The 16,422-nt window shown below is 35.0% G+C and overlaps 1 long non-coding RNA gene across 1 annotated transcript in view; it reads left to right on the top strand.

Annotated features, from left to right (window-relative positions):
- Window positions 1-16,422, top strand: part of LOC147823257 (uncharacterized) — a 479,935-nt gene that overhangs the window by 243,806 nt on the left and 219,707 nt on the right. The window contains exon 3 of the long non-coding RNA XR_015444100.1: window positions 9,675-9,771. This is a non-coding gene — a long non-coding RNA (uncharacterized LOC147823257). The remainder of the gene's footprint in view (window positions 1-9,674; window positions 9,772-16,422) is intronic.

A 16,422-nucleotide genomic window follows, 5' to 3' on the forward strand; every position in this document is an offset into this window, starting at 1 on the left:
AATATATGCATTGCCTGAAATGTAAATATGCATTATACTAGATATAGTGTTTAGTGTCTATCTCCTTAGTATCTATGATGACAGCTCTTTACAAATGATAACATTATTAACTCATCTATTTATTCATTCAATAAGTATTAATTGAGTGCCTACTATATGATAGACACTATTCCAGCTACAAGGGTTTTAACAGTAAAAACATGATGACATTATTGTCCTCAAAGAATTTATATTTGAGGTAAAAAGTTATAAAGAAATGGAAATAGTGTATAGCATAATGTTAGATGATGATAAGTGCTATGAAGAAAAGTAAAGCCTTGTAAGAAGATGGACAGTAACAGAGGAGTATTTAGGTTACTGTGTGCTTAAGATGACCAAGGAATCACTTTATCCACCCCAAAAGTCAAAACATCCAGAACTGCAAGTGCTGCATCAAAGAAAAAAAAAAGAAGTATATTTAGAAGAAACCAGAAATGACTATTTTGGTAGGATTTCATGATTGATAGCATTTCTAGATTTAGTGATTTGTTTTTCTATATTCCTTCCTCTGATAAAGTAGATTGGTAGTGGATTACAAACATTGGAAAAAATGCATAATAGCATTAAAGTTGAATATAAGTGAAGGGAAACTTCAATTAATTATAGCTTTCTAACATACAAATAGAATTCCTTTGAATACCATCATTAGCTAGAAGTTAAGTATGAATCAGACATTCAAGCTTAATTATCATATGTTTTTCTCTTATATGAGAAATCCAAAATATAAATAAAGAACAAAATAAAAAATAGACAATAGGAAATAGTGAAATATGTCTTTAGCATATGGAAAGAGGGTCAAGAGACAGTGGCAGTGTGGAGGGAGGGGAAGGAAATGAAATTTTTTTTTTTTTGGTACCGGGGATTGAACTCAGGTCCTTGTGCTTGCAAGGCAGGCAGTGAAACCACTGAGCTAAATCCCCGGCCCAAGGAAATGAAATTTTAAAAAAGGAATTTTGAATTTCTGGGAAGATGGCAGAGTAGTTAACAGCAGAGAAACAGCCTCTCTAAGATTTGCTATTCAGATGTTGGAATATATCAACATGAGGAAGAGAAGAAGGAGGGAAGTGGGTCCCCGGGCTCAGCAAGGACCTGAAGTGAGAATTGAAGCCCATGGGGAGAGCAAAGAGAGAGATTTCAATGCAGAAGAAGGAAATGGCAAGTAGCTCTTTCTCCTGGAGCCCTGGCTCACTGAACAGGAGGGGAAATTTGAACCTCCAGATGCAAGGTGACTATTGGTGACTCCAGAGGCCTCCAGGAAGAAATGTATCAGTGGAACAGAGCAGTAGATGCAGTAGACTGTAGTGGCTGGTGAGTTATTTGGGTTCAGATGTCCCCCAGGAGAGGGTGATTGGCTGGGCACCATCTTGGAGAGGGGCCAACTGCACTTGAAACAGAGCAATTGCAGGCTGGCTCCATCTAGCAGCTCCCAGTGTCAGGGTCAGACATAATTGAGTTCAAGTTGACAGGAGCTCAAGGAGCTGGGTTCAAGCCAGCAGTGAGCTGAGTTCAAGCCAATAGGAGGCACACAGAGTACTGCAGGCTGAACAAGTCAGGTTCCAGCCTCACAGCCAGAAAACAGCCTGAAATTCAGTGGAAATAAAGGTGTGGGAAACTAAAAGTTTGGATTATCCACTATACCACTGAACTAAAAGTTTGGCAGTGAAACTAAAGGTTTGGATTATCCACTACACTACCAAAACTCTATGGCTGGCTTGCTAGGATTTATCAGCATGGATCTGGGCTCTGTCTGCCCACTCTGTCTATCAGTGTAAGCAGACACTCACAATGAAGTGGACATTTTCTTGTCTTTGTCCTTTTTTTCTTAATTGTATGTTTTAGTTTTTATATGAGCGTGAGCATTGTTTCTAGTTTTTTGTTGTTGCTCACTTCTATTCTTATTTTTATTTGTCCCTTCTCTCTTTCCTCCCATCTTCTTCAATACTTTCCCAAAGTTCACATAACCTTCCTTTGTCCTCCAGCCTTGCTTATCATTTCTTCCTCTTCTTCTATTTTTGCATTTCCCCCCTCTTCAAATTTTCTCCCATGAGGGTAAAATCAGCATATTGAGGGCATATTTACTGTATACAATTTTCTGGTTGGTTTTAAATTTTGTTTAGATTTGTTAACCGCAAATCTAGTTCATATGGTTAAAAGTGGCAAATTAATTACCACAGATTGTCATTTTCTAGGCTGTATTTGATGCTATCATTATTACTTATTGTACTACTTTAGCCAAGGTGATGTACTTGTTCTAATCAGTTGTTCTTCCTGGTGTTCCAAGCCTGAGATTGCCTATGGGTCACAAACAATATCTTTGGCCAGTGCCAAAGAACCAAGGGCTAGGCCAAATAGGCAGAAACTTCTCATCCCTAATAAACTGAAGAGACAGGATCTTGCATCAGGCTCAAAATCCTGCTACACCTGGAAGACATCTCTGAGAAATAGTCATTTCCTAAGGGTCCTCAATACTAGCAATAAAGCTGTCTCCCATAAGTAATTTACAAGCATCAACCCAGCAATTAAACAAGAAGAAGAAAGAGAAGGATAAGGAGAAAATGAGAAGACATGGAAGCAAGATACAACCCCAGACTTCCAACTTGCCAAAGACAAACAAGGAAGAAATGAGGTGGAACAATTTGAAAGTCATCCACCTGAACTCTCTGAAGTGATAACAGTGAAAGTAACAAAGAAGATGAATGAGGCTGTAGAAAAAAATCAAATCACAAATAATTTCTCAGATAATACAGAGATGATTATCATAGTGAAGGACATGTTTAGTGACTCAAGAGCAGATACAGATGAAAAAAAGAGAGGGGCTTAGAAAAATGATGGAAACCATGAATGGCCAAAATAGGAAAGAAATGGAATCTATGAAACATATTCAAACAGATGTTCAGGAGATTAAAAACTCCAATGAAAATATATGAAGCCAAATGAGCCAAATGTTAGGACAGAATATCAGATATAGAAGACAGGATTGGGGTTAGCAATCATGAAAAGAAAGATTTGATAAAAATAGCAAGGGAAAATGAAAAACAATTCAAACCTAAACCAAGTCATATAATAGTCAAGTTTCCAGAAATTCAACACAAGAAAAGAATATTAAAAGGTGTTAGAGAAAAGAAACAAATTACCTATAAGTGAAAGCCTATCAGAATCACAGCAGACATCTCAACCCAAGCCCCCAAGTCAAGGAGATCTTGAATGAAGTATCCCAAACACTTAAGAAAAACAACCACCAGCTCAGATTGATTGGCCCCACAAAAATATCCTTCAAACTTGTTGGAAAAATAGGATACTTCCATGAAAAAGAATACCTGAAGAAATTAAAAAAGAAATTCATAGACTGAAAGTCAAAGGATGAAAAACAATACTTTATGCAACAGGAATCTGGAAAAAAAGTAGGAGCAGCTATTCTATTTGCAGACAAAGGGATTTCAAGCCAAGACTGATTAAGAGAGACAAAGAAGGTCACTATATCCTTATAAAGGGAGCAATCCAAGAGGAAGAGATGACAATAATAAATATATACCCACCAAATACTAGTGTACCCCCTATATAAAACAAATACTAACAGACATGAAAAATCAAATAAGCACTAAGACAATTGTAATGGGGGACCTCAATACCCCACTGTCATAAATAGACAGATTAACTAGACAAAAAAATCAACAAACGAATATCAAAATTGAAGCAAACTTTTGAACAAATGGACTTAGTAGATATGTGCAGAGTGTACCACTGCACAGCATCAGAATACACGTTCTTCTCAGTTGCACTTTGGAATTCTCCAAAATAGACCACATACTAGCTCATAGAACATGTTTAAGTAAATGCAAACAAATTGAAATTTTTCCAAGCATATTATCAGCCCATAGTGCAATGAAATTGGAAATCAATGGCAAAAGAAACCACAAAAAATTTCGTAAACACATAGAAATTAATTAACATCCTCCTAAACAATAACTGGGTCACAGATGAAATTAAAGAAGAAAATAGAAATTTTTCACAATTAAATTATAATGCCAATACAATAATATACTGGAACTTATGGGACACAATTAAAGCAGTCCTATGAGGGAAATTTACAGTGGTGATTTCCCATATCAGAAAAACATAATGAATTCAAAAAAACAACCTAAAGTTGAACTTCAAATTTCTATTAAAAGAAGAGCAAGTTAAGCCCAAAGCTTGTATGAGGGAGGAAATTACAAAGATCAGAGCAGAAATTAATGCAACTGAGACTCAGAAAGCAATGCAAAGAATCAATGAATCAAAGAGTTGGTTCTTTGAAAGATTTAATAAAGTTGACAAACTCTTAGCCAACTTTATCAAAAGAAAATAAAAGGAAAGAAACAACTTAAATCCGTGCAAATAGGAATGAAAAGGGTGAAATCACAACAGATCCTGCAGAAATGCAGATCATCAATATCTACTCTGAAAACCTGTATTCTGATAAGATGGAAAACACAGAAGAAAAGCATAAATTCCCAGATACATATGAATTACCAAAGCTGAATTAAGAAGATGTAAAAATTCTAATTACCCAATATCAGTCAGTGAATTTGAAGATGTAATTAAAAACCTACCAACAAAGAAAGTTCAGCTCATGATGAATTCACTCCTGAATTCTACAAGAAATTTAGAGAAGACCCAATGCCACTACTTCTCAAACTAATGAAATTGAAAGGAAAGTGATATTTCCAAATTCATTCCTCAAAGCAAGCATTACCCTGATACCAAAACCAGAGAAAGATCCAACTAGAGGCCAGTCTCCCTAATGAATAATGACACTGGCAAACAGAATGCAGCAAATCATCAACAAGATTATATACCATGATCAAGAAGGATTCATCCCATGGAGGCAGAGATCATTTAACATACACAAATCAATAAAAGTAATACACTATATTAATAGAAACAAGTACAAAAATCACATGATAATCTCAATATATTCAGAAAAAACATTTAACAAATTTCAACACCCATTCATGATAAAATTCCTACAGAAAATTTGAATAGATAGTCTTTATCTCAATGCAATAAAAGCCACCTATGACAGACCAACAGCCAACATCATACTAAATAATCAAAAACTGAAAGCTTCCATTCTAAAATCAGGAATATGAGAAGAATGTCTACTATCACCACTCCTGTTCAATATAGTTCTGGAAACATTAGCCAGAGCAATTAGACAAGAGAAAGAAATAAAAGGAAGAAAGATAGGGAAGGAAGAAATTAAATTATTATTTGTGGATGACACAATACTCTACACAGAAGATCACAAAAGCTCCACCAAAAGACTTTTAGATTTAATAACCAAATTCAGTACAGTAACTGGATACAAAGTCAACACTCAAAAATCAATAGCATTCCTGTGCACAAATAAACTCACTGAGAAAGAAATTGGGGAAACAACACCTTTCAGAATAACATCAACAACAACAACAAAAGAAATACCTAGAAATCAATCTAACAAAGGAAGTAAAAGACTTTTACATTGAAAACTACAGTACTCTGAAAATGGAGATCAAAGAAGATATCAAAAAATGGAAAGATATCCCTTGTTCTTGGGCAGGAAGAACCAGTATAGTGAAAATGGCCATATTTATTATACAGATTCAATGCAATCCTGATCAAAATACTAATACATATCTCACAGAATTAGAGAAAAAAATCCTAAAATTCATTGTAACAGAAGAGACCTAGAATAACAAAAGCAATTCTGGGCAACAAAGGCAAGACAGGGGGTTTCACAATCCCTGACTTAAAATTATATTTTAAAGCTACTATGATAAAAACAGCATGGTACTGGCAAAAAAACATACCTGAGGATCAGTGGAACAAATTAGAAGATGCAGAAACAACTACAAACAAGGTGGATGACTAGCCACCTTACCTTTGACAAAGGAGTCAAACACCTTCACTGGAAGAAAGGTAGCCTCTTTAATAAATGGTGCTAGAAAGACTGGCTTTCCACATGTCAAAGATTAAAACTAGACCCATATCTTTCACCATACACTAAATTAACATTGATTTGGATCAAAGATCTGAACATTAAAGCAGCAACATTAAATCTGCTGGAAGATAGAATGGACAGAACTCCTGGATACAATGGTACAGGCAAAGACTATAAGAACAAAACCCTGACTGCACAGGAAATATCACAAAGAATCAACAACTGGGACCTCATCTTATTACAAAGCTTTTTCACAGCAAAAGAAACCACCAACAGAGTTGAGAGACAACACATAGTGTGGGAAAAAGTTTTTTCCAGCTGTTCCTCAGACAAAGGACTAATATCTAGATTAAATAAAGAGCTCAAAAAAGCTGACCCCCTAAAATTTAAAGACGCAATAAAAAATAGGCACCTGAAATAAATTGACACTTCTCGTATGAAGAAGTATAAATGGCAAATAAATATATGGGAAAATGTTTAACACCGCTGGTCATTCTAGAGATGCAAATTGAAACAATGCTGAGATTCCACCTCACTCCAGGAATAAATGGCTATTATCAAGAAATCAACAAATAACAAATGCTAGCTGGGCTGTGGGGAAAAGGAACCCTTCTCCACTGTTGGTAGGAGTGTAAACTGGTACAAGCACTGTGGAAATCAGTGTGGAGATTCCTCAACAACCTTAAAACTAGAAGTTTCATTTGATCCAGCTATTTCATTCTTTGGTATCTCTCCAAGAGAATTAAAAGCATCATCCTGCAGGGATATATGCACACCCATGTTTATAGCAGCTCAGCTTGTAATAGGTAAATCTTGGAAACAGCCCAGATGCCCATCAACCAATGAATGGATAAAGAAGATGTAGTTTTTTTTTTATACAATGTAGTACTACTCTGCCTTAAAGAAGGATAAACTTGAGACATTTCTAGCTATATGAATGCACCATGAGACCATATTCTTAAGTAAAATAAATTGGGCACATGTTTAAATACTTCATTGTTTCTCTGGTGTAACAAACTGAAAGTGTAAATAAAGACCAAAATGTATGATATTGAGAAATGGGAAGAAAATGTTCCAATGGGGAGGGAAACAAAGGAGCAGGAGGGGAAAAGGAAGGAAGGGACAAGAAAAAAGTACAATAGAAGAAATATAATAAACCAAAACAATGGGAGCGGTGGAGAAAAAAAATAAAAGGAATTTTGATGTATTGTGTACATGTACCAAGCCCTTATAAGGAACAGAATCACTATGTATGCAAACATATGAAGGCATCCAATAGATGGAGGGAAGGGAGGGGAAAGGGATTTTACAAAATTTAAAATGAAATATTTCAGAATATTGACTAAAAGTATGGATTCTGCTCAAAGATGTTTGATTTAAAAAATTCTAACAGGTTAAATTTCTTCCCTTTTCCATGTCTCAGCTTTATTTTCTGCAAGATAAGTTCTTATAGAAATAGTATTTATTGTTTAGTCCTACTTTCAGGATTAATGAATATATGAGTATTTTAATATATTCCTATATATACATATATGTATATGTAGAGAGTCATTATTTTGTTTTCATCTTTGATTTAGAATTTATAACATTTTCCTACTTTTTTCTTCTATTCATTTTTTGTATGACTTAGTCACAAGCATAAATTCTTTTCAAATTACTACTTAAATTGAAGATAAACCTTCATATTTTCTTAGCTTATTTCTCATTTTGCATCCACTCTGTAAATATAATATGAAGTCATATTTTCTTCTTTTTCCCTAGTTAGGGGAATGGTTAAATGAATAAATGAGGTTTTTCCTACTACAGATTTTAAAAGGCATTATGCAAACTGGAGGAAAAATACTCACACTGTTGATGTACGGTAGTGTTGACATGTTAAAGCAACAGAACTTAATTAGAGGTTTTAAAGTACAGTCTTCAAATTGTCCTGGGAAATGTCATTATTAAAAATTGTTCATCATAGCCTTGAAAGAGAAAGTCAGTTTTAGAAAATAAAATTTATTATTTCCACCTATAATATAGCAAGAAATATCCTTTATTAAAATTTCCAGTATTTCATTAGAGGTGACACTAATTTTCCATAGGAATTTTAATTTGTAATGTAAACATGGTACAAAAGTTAACTAATATGGTAGAAAGTATAGAAATTCTCAAAGATTCATTTATGTTTTTATTCATGTTTTATTAAAGTAATAGTTTAAGACTAAGATTTTATTTAATCATATTTTATGCAAGAATCGGGATAAGAAAAACTTACTTTTGCAGGTAATTGTATTATAAAGGCATTAAAAATGGTAATGTATGATTTTTGAGCTATCACATCTCAAAAATGACAGAAACACATTCTATAATATTTAACATTAAAAATTGAAATTTATTTTATATTTGAATTTAACATTTTCATGAACGTTTTACATGGAAAAATTAATATTTTTCCACATATTCTTTCTAAATCAGTAAAGAAAAATTCAATAATCTTTTAGCCAGATCCTTGTGTATTTATCTTCATTTCCTTTTATCCCTACTTATTGACTTCCCAGGTTTGAAGATTTTTTTGAATGACATCCTGAAAAGAAGGCCAAGATTTAGTTCTCTTTTGTCTCCATCCACACAGTCAGATTTCCTGTCACTCTATCCTTCCAATATAGTTAGAGCACAATGTAAGTTAGTGCAGCCTTCAGTGTTTACATTAATTTAGCCATGTGAAACCTATCTATAACTGAACTATCTAATGTATCCTGGTGATTCTCTTTTCATTTTGTGCAAAATATTTAATTGCCTTGTCTTATACTTAGCTGTCCGTTACTTGTCAATAGCTCAGCTCCTTTTCCTAATTATATAAATCTTTCCTTAATGCATTCAAACACATCTGGTATTTTGTTAAGTTCTCCTTGAAGAAGTATTTCAAAGGTGGACTGGTTATTCTCTATGCCTAATGCATATGAAACTCTGAGTTCTGTGTTTCCTGCATTCCGTTTTCTTCTTTATTCTGTACTGTCCGTGTTGGTACAAACACATATTTCTATAGCTAAATGAGAAAGAGTTGTTTTAGAGGTAAAATTTAGAGTTTTCACATATCTGTAAAAGTATTTTGGGCTGGGGATTTAGCCCAGTGGTTTCGCCGCCTGCTGCGCAAGCGCAAGGACCCGAGTTCGATCCCCGGTACCAAAAAAAAAAAAAAAGTATTTAACAATTCAGTTAAATATGGAATTATTAATTGAATATTGTGTTCTTTCTGAAGTTTGGAGACATTGCTCACTTGTGTTTGATTCTTGTGGTGTTGTTAAAAATTCACAATAGTCTCATTTCTGATCCTTTGCATATGACCTGATTTTCTTCCTTTTCTGGAAGCTAATGGTATCTTTGCTTTGTCTGAGTGTCCTTACTTTCCATGGTAATGTGCCTTTTGGTGAGGACTGACTTAATCTGCTGTACTGCACGGGGGCAAGTCATTTCAATCTGTAAATCCATCATGAAAGTTTCCCTAAATTTTATTCTTTTGATAATTTCCTCTCTTGCCACTCTGAGACTCTATGACTATTGTTCATGTTGAATGAAGTAACCCTTGGCTTGGTCCCTGACTTTTCATGTTTAATGTCTCTTTCTTTTTAAAGGATTTTCCTCAATTTTAATTTCTAAATTTTTAGTTTAATTTTATTTCCTTTTTATTTCTCAGAGAGGAACCATCCAATTTTTTTGCCTGGAGTATCGAAGCTTGGCTGCTGACATTCTGGAGCTGACTACAGGGAGAGGATTGTTAGTCTCAACCTTCAGTGAGTGAACTTTTCTTCATTTATCCTATTACCTGTATGCTACTTATATTGCCCCTGTGCCAAGTGTTGGGATTTTTTGTTTTGATTCCACATATTCCATCTCTGTGCTTCTCTACCTGATATGTGTTTTAGGAGTCTCACCTTCACAGGCTTCCTGGATCAATTGGATTTGGCCAATGGGAGAGAAGTGCCATACTCCTGTTTTAAATGGCACAGAGCATCCCTTTCCTATAACCACTGGTCTTTTTGATTTCTAGGTAATGGATCTCTCCTCTTAAATTTCCAGCCCTGGTGCTGGTAGCCATTTCTTGGTCCTGCCAGCCCTGCATACCTTCCCATCCCATGGATGTTTCTTGCCCTTTGTTGAATTAAACAATACGGAGATAGAGTTTTCCATAAAAAGTGAAAATACACATATATTCTGTTTTAAAATAAGATAAAACCTTGTTAGCAAACATTCACTGATGATTATTCACAAAGGATTTATTTCTTTACTTAATATTCATCACAAAATTAAATAGTAGCTTACTTAAGTGCATGTGAAATATGATTTCTCTCATAAAATTTAAATTATCCAATGATTAAGGAAGGGAGGAAACTAAAAACAAAGAGGATTCATGAGAGTGAAAAAGCCAGAGGGAAAACTTTCAAATTGAGTGTGAGAGCCTATAGAATTGGAATACTTCAATGGAAGAATTGATTTTGACTATAGTTTTTCTGTCACTTGGTTTAAAGATTACACTCTTGAATCCTCAGTCAAAATAAGTGTTATTAGTGGTATGGAGAATGGATTGATGAGGATGCAATTTTATTAACTGTAGGGCACAGTTAGAATATGGCAAGCACTGGAAAACACAGCGTCTTTACTTTTAAGGCTTTTCATTTTGTCAGTACTGCTTAATGGCTGTCTGAATTAGCTCTCCTGGTTGCTTAAATTATCCTAAAAGCTCTCTCATTACTAGAAAATGCTTATATGAGATGAGAATCTCTTCTCTTGTGAGTTTAGGGATGGGCATTTCAGCCTTGCTTTTTGGATGGGGTTACCAAACTGTATTTTTTGTCTTGATCACAGATTATACCTTTAATAGCATTTCTCAGAAGCCACATGTGAAGTGAATCATGGAAAAAGGAATCTGTAGAGGAAAAATGTGGCTCAGCATAATTTGCCTTATCTGCCAAGGACATTATCATTTCTTAATCATTGCATGAGCCACATTTTGCATAGTGATTAAATTTGAGCTAACTGAATGGTCCAATATTTCAAGGCTGTTTATTAAAGCAATTATTCTCTTCAATAAAAGGTTTTAATAGGAAAAATGTCTATAACTACTGTCATAGGGAAAATACAGGGGCAGGTTACCTTAGAAATTTCATTGATGATGAATTCACAGTGGCTACTATTACTTGCTGTGTGGTCTGCAGATAAGCGGCTTGGGTATCACCTGGGAAATTGTTAGAAATACAGACTCTCAGGATCGTCTCCAGGCCCACTGCATCAGAATCCACACTTCAGCAAGACCCTCAGGGGTGCATGTCAACATTTGAGAACATAAAGGCAAAGTGTAGTCTCATGGTCATTGAAACTAGGACCTCTCACTTCACTCAGGAGGGTATATACCAGTGGTATCAGTGCTTTCAAAAATGCATCCTGCAGCACAGATTTTTTTTTTGCATATTAGTCCAAAGCTTACATGGAATCAGCTTTCACTAACAATATCAATAAAAATGTACCAAGAAAAGATTCTATGTGATAGGTGGTATTATCATTTCAAAATACATATTTAAAACACTTAGAAACAACTTGATAGATGAGACAATTCCCTCCCTCTCTGATCTTCCCTCACAGTGACATATGTATGTAATGCTGGTTTTCTTCTTTATATAAATCCCAGGCTCTCCCCTTCTCCAGAAAGAATAGGACATCTCATTCAGGGGCTGAGAAGTTCAAATAAGGTGCTTTTCTTTTTAAATTTTATTCGTACATTTTAGGCATACAATATAATGACATTCATCATTGGAGATTTGTACTTTTACATAATCTCTCTTGCTTCTTATTTTTTCCCCATTTCCCTGCCCTCCCTTCAACCCCTCCACTCCTCCCTATTTACAAAGACTTTGTTTGCATTTTTCCATTTTCTCATATTAATTCCATTCCCTTCTTTCCTTTCCCCTACCCCTCTCACTTCCCCTTCCTCTTTGCACCCTTTCTTCCTATTTCACATCATCTATTATACATTTTGATCCTTATTTACACTTTCAGTTGTAAAGTTTTTTTATAAAGTGGAGTACTACTCAGCCATAAAGAACGAGAAATTAGAGCCATTTATAGCTAAATGGATGCACATTGAGGCGATACTCGTAAGTGAAATAAACAGGGCACACATGTGTAAATACCGAATAGTTTCTCTAGTGTGAGAAACTGAAAGTGTAAATAAGGTGCTTTTCTTTTCACATATATCTAATGTGAGGTGTTTGGAATAATTTAATTTACATTGTACTTACAAACAACTAATTATATTTTTTAAACATGCTATTGAAAGGTAAATTAGAGATTCTTGGAAAAGATTATTTTTCTTTATTTTTTTTCTCTGATTTGAAATCCTTAAGTACCTGAAATATATTAGGACAATGTTGTTCTCTAAGAGGTGATTTCCCCATAGGCTGGGCCTCCTTGTGTTGCCTCTTTCATTTCAATAAGCTTGTATTGTTATCTACTGTGCAGTATGAATAAGAATCCAAATACTACATCTCTACCCTAAAGTCTCTCACAATTTCTTGTGGAGGAAGGTCAAAAACACCATTATAATACTGAATTATAAATGCTATAATAGTATCGGCAACACATGATAGAAAATAGAAGAAGAAGGGTTTAATTCAGTTTTGAAATCAGAAACTGATTCATAAAAGAGCTAACTGCTTTTGGCGCTGGTTAATGTATGATTTATGATACAAATATGCACAAATGTTGGCTTGTGCTTGCAGAGAAGGTGGTTGAATGAATCTTTAAGTAGAGCCAAACCTATTATTGGGAGTTTCAATCAGACTGAACTCTATCCAAAATGAAACTTGATGGACAGGATTGCAGTGAAATGACCTCTGCTAACATGATAAAACAAAAGTAAATTGTCTCATGAATGAATTTGAAAGATTAGCATTAAAATATTCACCCTGCACCCTGAACAGTTGTAATATTTGCTGCAGGGGAGATAGGGAGGCATTAGCGGGATAATCATAATGATAACAGCTGACATGTGCAGTTTACAAAGTGCTCTCATACTCATTATCTCATTTAATTTACACAACAACCCCGTGAAGTAGGCGTAATTTGCATCTCCTAGTTTAAAAAAATGTCAAAGTAGGCGGCAGAGGCTGGATAAGAAACCAGGTCTCTAAAACTCCACGACTAATATCCTCTCTATTTGATCCAGAACTTTTAAGGGTTTGGGCAAATCTCCTTTCATTTTGGGGATTATAAAGATACTTCTTCCTAGGCTTGGGTACAGTTCATTGGTGAGAGTTTCTGAAAGTCTGGGGGAGAAAAAGTAGATTTAAAAAAAAAAAGATTTCCCCTGCCAAACTGAGTTCTCCTTCCGTATTCTTTGTCTCAGTGTAGCCAGCACAATATGGCAATTAAAGTGAGGAACAAAGGCAGAGTTGAATTGAAAATTTCTCCAAGGTTTGAATGTGAGTGAGAGGATAGTGGGTCATTAAGGAAGACAAAGAATACATATGAGGTTGGATTTCGGAACTAGGCTAGCTTTAAGGATAATCTTGTATCTGAAAAGCTAGAATGATGAACAGACCATGCCTCTGTGTTGTGGCAGAGGGGAACTTGGGCTAGCTCAGATAATGTCTGTCATCAATAAAAGGTTGAGCATACCAGAAAGTGTCTGTCTTGCAGCCGAGATCTTGAGTTATGGTTGGGTATTGTCCATAATCAGGTGGAGGAAGACTTGATCAGTGCCAAGAACATAAGTACAGTGGAAGGAATTGGTAAGGCTCAGGAAAGACAGCAATTTTGTAGCTAACACTCTAGGCATTGTAGGGGAATTGAAAGGCAAATCAGAAAACCAAGGCAGGGTGGGGGATGCACCTCAGTGTTAAAGCACTTGCTTAGCACATGTGAAGCCCTGCCTTGGATCTCCAGCACCATGGAAAAATTAAAAACAGGGGAAAACCCCTCAGGTAGAGCTCCACTCAAGTGACCTTGGCAAACATGGCAAAGCCAAGGACAAAGTATCACCCCAATGACATGTAGGAATTTTATATGTTTAGGCAGAACCCAGTCTACACTCTGTGCTCAAACTGAACATATGTCAGGGTAATGACATAAGAACTTGTTTTTAATGTTAGGTATGCCTTTTTGAAGTGTGGCTAACATTATTTAGGACTGGCTCAAGAATCAGCAAGTCTGAGCCTACAGGTTTGAAAAAGACTGTAATTTGTTCTATCTAATATGCATGGATTATCACACATGATTAAAGCAAATATAATTTATATCATATATTGACCCACAAGAAGTATAGTCCATTAGAAGAATCAAATTAATCAAATTTAACATAAAATGCTATGGTGGTATTTGTGGTTGACACAATAAAGCTGCTCTTCCAAGATGTCTGTGTCTTTGTCTCTGAAATTTACAAATATGTTATCTTACAAAGCAAAAAGGACTTTACTATTGTGACTAAGGTTAAGAACCTTGAAATAGGGAGATTATCCTGGATTATCCAAGTGGTCCCAGTGTAATCGCATGAGTCCTTAACGTTAGAGAACCTTTCTTGGCTATATTCAGAGAGAAAGATGGCAGTAGAAGAATGATTCAATGCCCCATTACTGCTTTTGAGATACAGGGAGAAACTATGTTTAAGGAACTGAAATCTGCCAAGAACCATAAAATGCATGAGGAAATAAATCTTTGAGATCCTCCTGAAGGAATATAGCTCTGTTAATGTCTTCAGTTTAGCCTGGGAAGACTCATGTTGGACTTCTGATATACAGAACATTAAAATAATATATTTGTGTTGTTTTAAGCCACTATGTTTGTGGTAATTTGTTATGACAACAATATAAAACTAATATAATCTTTTATGATTTTGAGATTTATAGATTGCAAGCTCTTTATGAGAGATATTTGTTCACTGATATATATATATTGCATATATATATATTGCTTATATATATAAAGTGCTTATAACAATGCCTCAGAAATAGTAGGCACTCATTATTAGTTGAATTAATTTATTCATTAGTCATTCCATCAGTAAGTATTTAGTGAGACCCTATTCATTCATGATTCTGTGCTAGATGTTACATGGGTAGAAAGTTGTACAATACAATTTTACATAAAACGTGAGTCAAGAAGTTTGGACCAGTCTTGGGTAAGAATAGGGAATAGGAAAACTATAGCATACAGATAAAATCTGGCTCATTACTTATTTTTATAAAATTTTATTGAAATACAGCCATATTCATTTGTATACATGTTGTCTTTAGCTACTTTTGTGGTACAATAGTAGAGCTGAGTAGTTATGAGGTTGTGACTGAGACCATATGACTCACAAAGCCAAACATGTTTACTATCTGATTTCTTACAAAAAAATAAAAGTTAACTTGTGGGTTAGAATCCCAACTTTATGGGTTGCTAGCTATGTATTTCAGGCAAAGTGTATTGCCTGGTCAAGCTTTCCTTTTCTCTTCTATAAAACTGAGATGGTAATATTTGTCTCATAGGGTGGTTATGAGAATTAAATGTTGAATAAGAATTAAATGATAACTTTCAGTATTCTGCATAGAGAAAAATTTATATAAATGGTAGTTGTTGGGAATTTTTCAGACCTAATTTTGTAGCACAGTCTTAGATTCACAGCAAAATTGTAAGGAGCTTTCAGAGATGTCCTATAAACCCTGTACCCTGCAAATGTAGTTACTGAAATCCCCCACAAGAATGGTATATTTGGTATGGTTCATGAATCTACACTGATGCATCTTTATCACTCCAAGTCCACAGTTTAGGGTCCACTCTTGGTGTGCATTCTGTGTGATTGGGAAAATGTAAAGTGGCATGTATCCACTATTTTCCTATCATGTATTTTCACTGCCCTAAAAGACCTCTGTAGTTGGACTATTCATCCCTCCCTTCCCCCTAAGTCTTGGAAACTACTGATTTTTTTTTACTGTCTCCATAGTTTTGTCTTTTCTAGAGTATCATATAGTTAGAATGACATAGCATGTAGCCTTTTTTTACATTGACTTTCTTCACTTAGTGATATGAATATGTTTCCTATCTTTCCATGGCTTGATAATTCATTTATTTTTACTGCTGAATAATATCCCTTTGCCTAAATGTACCACAGTTAATTTGTCCATTTACCTATAAAAGAATATCTGGGTTGATTCTAAGTTTTGGAAGTTATGAATGAAGCTGATATGAAATCCACATACTGGTTTTGTGTGGATATGAGTTTTTAGCTCTTTTGGGTAAACATCAAGGAAGTGATCACAAGAGTATATAGTAAGAGTAGTTTTAGTTTTCTAAGAAAAAAGCCAAAGTGTCTTCCAAAGCTGCAATACCATTTTACATTCCCACCAGTAACGAGTGGGGATTCCTGTGCCCCACATCTACCAGCATTTGGCGCCATCACTGTTCTAAAT

This window comes from Heterocephalus glaber, unplaced genomic scaffold (genome assembly GCF_053883595.1).
Source record: "Heterocephalus glaber isolate CG9 unplaced genomic scaffold, H.glaber_assembly_v1.0 deba00001594, whole genome shotgun sequence".
Taxonomy (NCBI): Eukaryota; Metazoa; Chordata; class Mammalia; order Rodentia; family Bathyergidae; genus Heterocephalus; species Heterocephalus glaber.